This window comes from Musca autumnalis, unplaced genomic scaffold (assembly GCF_047663935.1).
Source record: "Musca autumnalis isolate F117 unplaced genomic scaffold, ASM4766393v1 scaffold_1, whole genome shotgun sequence".
Taxonomy (NCBI): Eukaryota; Metazoa; Arthropoda; class Insecta; order Diptera; family Muscidae; genus Musca; species Musca autumnalis.
The window spans coordinates 185,557,456-185,564,220 of record NW_027411644.1 but is presented as its reverse complement, the minus strand read 5'-3'; the positions used below and the strand labels follow the sequence as shown (position 1 = coordinate 185,564,220).

The following is a 6,765-nucleotide window of genomic DNA, read 5'->3' as shown; positions in this document are numbered from 1 at the left end:
AAATTTTACGTGGTACCAAAAATTAACAAAAACGACAACGACTACACCAAGGATTTATTTAAACGTCTATAATTTCTAGGTAAGTTACCGACCAACATAAAATTGTCGCTAACCCCTACCGATACAGCATGCGTTGTCAACGTTTACAGTCGAACTTCTCTATAACGTAGCACTTGGGGACCAAAGAATTACTACGCTATAAACCAAGCAAAATGGTTATTTATAGACCTACATACATTACAAATAAGGAAACAAACGTGTGTATATGAATAAACATAAATTGAATTTTTGTTTAGGAGTGAAATAAGATGTGATTTTAATTTATTTTTGATTTTGCTACTTTGCTTTATCAAAGGCTTTATAATTTTTAATGGAAGAAAAAATATGATCGGGAACATTGTTTCGAGACTTCCAAAAAGGGAATGTTAAAGTATCTCAATCGACATTAACATGGTCTTCAATCGTAACATCTTCAATATTATTTTTGTCATAGAAATATTGTTTTCTCCAATATCTGCAGCTTCTATAGCGGTGCTAAGAAAACCAGCCCTTTTAAAACAATGGTCAGTTGTTTCGGTTAAAATGTCTAATTTCCGGGCAATTAGGCACTTATTTTGAAGCAATTTTCATTCTAAAAGCGCTGATAAATGAGTTTTGCTTCTCGATTTAGTGTGCACTTAATAATAAGAGCGTTAAGAATTTGTTTTTTTTTCTAATTTATTGTGTAAACATCAATGGAAAAAACTTTGACATCAATTCATTAAAGAAAGGTCCTTTTGTGTGAGAATTACCACTTGTGCAATAAGAAAACTTATAGAGAAATATTAGTTACTAGCAAAGTGCCCGCTACTTCGTATGCGGAAAGGATATATAAAAAACAAATAAACAATATATAATATGGAAATGGCGAACACTGAAAATTAACAGTGGGACCAACATTGCACACCAATTCGAGCTCTATTCGTTCACCCAAATCGAAACTGTACCAATGTATTTTTCTTATCCGTAAGTAAGACTTTGCAAAACTAACTCCATCTTACACCCCAACAGCAAGCTTAATTTTAAATTTCATTATTCCAGCTCTGTTCGTTCACCCAAATCCAAATTTGGTACTTTTTGTACCCATAAGTACGAATTTTCAAAACTACTTCCATTTTACACCCCAAATGTAGCCTACGAAGTACGAATTTCCAAATTATCTCAATCCCATACTCTAACATCAATGTTTATTCGAAATTTCAGGGCTACAGCTCTATCCGTTCACCCTAATTCCAAATATAGTACCACTTAGTACTTTTCGAACCTTAAGTACGAATTTTCAAAACAACTTCTATTCTACAATCCAACAGTAGCCAATCTTATACTCCAGCAGCAATTTTTATTCCAAATTTCAGAAATTTAGCTCTATCCGATTACCCAAAACTTAATTGTACAAAATTTATTACTTTTCGTAACCCATAAGAACGAATTTCCAAATGATCTCCATACTACAACATCAATCTTAATTCAAACTTTCAGGATTCCATCTCTATCCGTTCAACCTAAATCCAAATTGTATAAAATTTAGTATCATTTAGTACATTTCGTACCCATAAGTACGAATTTTCAATACTACTTCCACTCTACACTCTAATAGCTCATTTAGACTAGCCATAAATCCTCGACTGGATTTAATAAATCCAGTACAAATCTCATTGCATTTAGATTTACATTTTGGAGGATTTAAATGGCAATCAGCTGATTTTTGTTCATAGCACAATTACCAAGGTAGATGCTTCAGCCCATCTGATCGAATTTGAAACGTCAAAAGAATTTTTTTAAATTGAATTCGTCTCAAAAAACATACGTCAAATTGCAAATTTATTGTTTAATACTGAAATTGATAGCACATTATGCTGCTAATGCTAACTAAAGAGCATATAAAGAATTATTTATTATATATTTTATCGTTTAGACATCGTAAATATTAGTCTTGATGGATTGAAATCAACTTTGTACATCAAAACAGATTTAATTTTTCCGCCTTGTTTACAAATTTTTACATTTTAAATTATTTTTATTGTAGAAATTCACCGATGCATCTACCTTGTTTCTTGTGCCAGCTTGCAACTTTTTGTATTTTCTAGCAACATGTTGCAAAAAACAGAGTTGTATACGAGGATTTATGCCAGATTTAAAACAAATCCACTCAATACGGGTATTTATTTTTGTATGGGAAATCTGGTAGATTTTGGCTGGATTTAGCAAATAAAACCTGATAATGTTCTAAATCCGGCTAATGAAGTCATATCTAAATGGGCTATAATATCAGCCTTAATACAAATTTCAGGATTCCAGCTCTATCCGTTCGCCCAAATCGTAATTGTACCAAATTTAGTACCATTTAGTACTTTTCGTACCCATAAGTACGAATTTTCAAAACTACTTCCATTCTAATCTCTAACATCAGCCTTAATTCAAATTTCAGGATTCCAGCTGTATCCGTTCGCCTAAATCATAATTGTACCAAATTTAGTATCATTTAGTACTTTTCGTCCCCATAAGTCGAATTTTCAAAACAACTTCCATTCTACCTTCCAACTGTAGCCTTAATTCAAAATTTCAGGATTCCAGAAGTGGAATTCTGTAACTCATTTTTCGAGTTACCGACAAATATCGTTAAAATTAAAATGTTTATAATTTCGGTAATTAACGAATTTTTCGGTAAGTTAACAACCAAAATGAAGCTGTTGCTAAATTCTACCGATAGCAACAGTGCTGTCAACTTTTATTGAAACTTTTCATTCATAATTTTGCGTTTTAATGTTACCGATTTTTGTCGGTAACTCAAAAAATGAGTTACAGAATTCCACTACAGGTCTATCCGTTCAACCTAAATACAAATTGTACAAAATTTAGTACCATTTAGTACTTGCCGTGCCCATAAGTACGAATTTGTAAAACTACTTCCATTCTACTCTCTAACAGCAGTCTTAATTCAAATTTCAGGATTCCAGCTCTATCCGTTTGCCCAAATCGTAATTGTACCAAATTTACTACCATTTAGTACTCTTCGCACCCATAAGTACGAATTTTTAAAACTACATCCATTTTACTCTCCAACAGTAGCCTTATGCCAAGTTTACACTTGCGCTCCAGAATCCTCTGAATTTCACGAAATCCTGAAATACACCCCGGTGTTTACACTTATTTTTTGTTGATTTCAAACATATCACAATGATTAAGGTAGATGCATATTCGCAGCTGATCGAACATGAATTTTCAAAACAAGTTGTTGTAATTTGAATTAATCATAAAAAATTTACGACAATATAGAACTTTACAACTTTATTTGGAAAATTATCGTAAAATTATCTATATATCGTATTAATTGTGTATAGTAATAACAAATGAAAATAAAAAAAAATTATTTTATCGTTGAGACATGATAATAAATTTTGATAGATAAAAGTTGTACTCTGAACCTGCAAAATATTAGTACATGCAGTAGTTTTTCCGTTTGGTGCTAAAAATGCGTTCCCGTACTCCGAAATCTAGCAAGACTTGCACTTCTCTTTAAACAAAAATAGCGCCGAATAACACCCTCTTCTCCTGTTTTCTGCCATACAATTTTGACCTAGTAGAAACTAGCAGCAAGCATGTTCATATGTTCATTAGTATCTAATATTGTAGCTGATACGTTGATTTTGACATTTCTGATGGAGTTTTTGCAATTTCCGTCATTTTTCCGTTCCCGTATTTTTTAAGAAATTTGTATGGTGAAGCAATTTTTGAGAATTCGCTCTATTTTCTAACATTACCATTAAAAAAGTATGGGAACACAATGAAAAATAGCATTGTAACAAAGTAATTTAATATTTTTTTACATTGTTTACAAATTTTGATACTAATATTTTTTGTTGCAGCAATTCGCACATCTACCTTGTTTGTTGTGATACGTGAAAAGTGTTGCAACTTTTGGTACTTTTTTAGGGAAAAGCAAGGTTGTATATCTTGTGTACTGTGATTTCGATGTTGATTTCGCTGAAATCACGAAATGAGATGATTTCATTTTTGTATGCGAAATCATGATAAATTTTGCTTGATTCCGCGCGAAATCACGAAACGCATTCGAAATCACGAAACGACGCCGAATGTAAACCAAGCATTAGTTCAAAATTTCAGGATTCCAGCTCTATCCGTTCGCCCAAATCATAATTGTACCAAATTTAGTACCATTTAGTACTTTTCGTCCCCATAAGTCGAATTTTCAAAACAACTTCCATTCTACCTTCCAACTGGGATTTCATTTGACGTTTAACCTATAGATTTGACAGTTGAAATCGAGTGGATTTCGTAAATGTAAACCAAGCATGTTAAACGCCTAGTAAAACAAGTAAAAAAGTATCAGTCGAGTAATGCTTGGTTTACATTTACGAAATCCACTCGATTTCAACTGTCAATTCCATAGCCCAAACGTCAAATGAAATCCAGATGAGATTTACTAGGCGTTTAACATGCTTGGTTTACATTTACGAAATCCACTCGATTTCAACTGTCAAATCCATAGGTTAAACCTCAAATGAAATCCCAAATTCTATCACAATTTCAGGAAAGTCGGTTCAGCACCGACATTGATAGTTACCCCGCCCATTCGAAATTTAACAAAATATGTAGCCTATTTTTACACCTGGGGCCATCCGTAAATATTCCGTTAAAATTTCAGGAAAATTGGTTCAGTAGTATTGTAAACGTAACATATTAAAAAAGTGGGTGAGTGAGTGGTCGTGTGTTTGGTTCTCAAATAAGTACGTAAACCAGGGATGGAAAATTCAGTACAATAGTACTTTTTTCAGTACCATTCAGTATAAAAAGTACCGAAGTACCCCCGCGGCCTATTCAGTACCATTTCCATACTCTAGTCTAGAAAAATTTTATTTGGAACTAAAAATGCAAAATTAAAGATTAAAATTACTAGAAATTTTATAAATGTGGATATATGGGAATATACCAAAATATGAACCTATGTTGATCATTTTCTTCGTGGAGCTCTTCCACCCTTTGAGAATCCGAAATATAAAGTTACAGTCACTACGGTAGACTAATCATTTAAAAGATTCACATCGAACGGTATCGAAGTACATTCCAATATGAGAATCTGCAATACCTCTTTTATGGGGGCTATATTAGTGCTGGAAAACTATCGACAGGATAACTATCGTTTTGATTACTGACGAAAAACAAAGTTTACATTGGCGACCAAAACATTTTTTGGACTATCTGTCACGAATTATTTAAAAAGAAAATCATTTTTTCAGAGTTCAATATAAATAAGGGTTTACTACAGCGAACAAAACGATAGTCGGACTATAGATAGTTTGCCAGCTCCGGGCTATTTAAAACGAAAACAAAGTATCTAATTTCAGTAATTTCGATGGTATACTGAGGCTAAATCTTTTAAAGTACCGTTCTATTAGGGCTATATCAGAACGTTTACCCGCACTGACAAATTTCTGGGGGAGAGTTTTGTGGCCCCAACGAAGACTAAACACCAAATTTCAACCATTTCGGTATGATAATATGACTCAAACCTTCAAAATACCGAAAATCGGGAGGTACCGTTGTATGGGAGCTATATCAAAACGTGAACCGATAGAGCCCAATCGCAATACCAAACTTCCTAGGAGAAATTAAAGCTTCTGTACCAAATAAAAAAGCTCCATATTAAATATTGAGAGCTGTATATGGAATTCAGCAGACGGACGGACCTGGTTATATACTTTATAGGATCTCCCACGAATATTTCGATGCGTTACAAACAGAATGACAAAGTTAATTATACCCTCCAGTATGGTATAAAAAAATATACCTTTTTGGAACATTCTTCAGATTTCATAGATTTAAGCCTTTGTTGTTGTTTTTTACTGAATAAAAACTTTTTATTTTTTTTTTCTTAAAAAAATAATAACAAGTACCTTTTCATTGAAAAAAGTACCATGTTAGTACTTTTTGAAATTTTCATTTTTCCATCCCTGACGTAAACTCGGAGACACAGTCACCATTGCACTGTGGTCCCAACCTGCGACAAAAATCGAAAAATCGATATCAACAAATTTCAATGACAATTCAGCAAATTATCTCTAAACATATCATATTTTAATATTCCAACAATGTTTTTTTTTTTTTAATTTATAGCGGTATTTAAGAAAGCAAAACAGAAGAAGTTGACATTTACATGTCGCTCATTTACACAAAGAGTGACACATCTCAATAAATCCAGTTTCGAGAAAAAGGCGTTTTAAGTTGGCGATTGAAATTTGACTTCCAAACTTAAAAAGATTATTACACAAAACCTAAAATAACTACATGGACCATATTTTGGAAACAGCTAGTCAAATATCAGTCTAAATTTCTGTGCAAGATCAAGCATGATTTGAAGAGTTTTAGTGCTTTATAAACTCAAGAAGCATTAGTGTTGAATTATTAGCTGTAACTCGTCGAGTTTTTGAGATATCAGCATGAAAATTTGACACAAGATAAAGTAGAAGTCGTAAATATAAATTGCTAACTCAGAAAACACATTTTTGAGTTATGTCACTCTTTGAGTAAATGAGCGATATGATCTCTTTAAGACTTTAAAAACGTCAGTAAGGTTGTGACTTCATACAAGGCAAATATGTAACTAAGAATTTAAAAGATAAAATATTTTTTTTTTCGAAATGCAAGTGTATTTTAATTACTTTTACATAAAAATCTGTACAAATTATTTACATAAATTTTTTTTTT

The 6,765-nt window shown here is 32.4% G+C and overlaps 1 protein-coding gene across 2 annotated transcripts in view; it reads right to left on the bottom strand.

Annotated features, from left to right (window-relative positions):
• The window catches only part of LOC141388806 (uncharacterized), a 56,490-nt gene that overhangs the window by 20,622 nt on the left and 29,103 nt on the right, over positions 1-6,765 (bottom strand). The window lies entirely within an intron of this gene.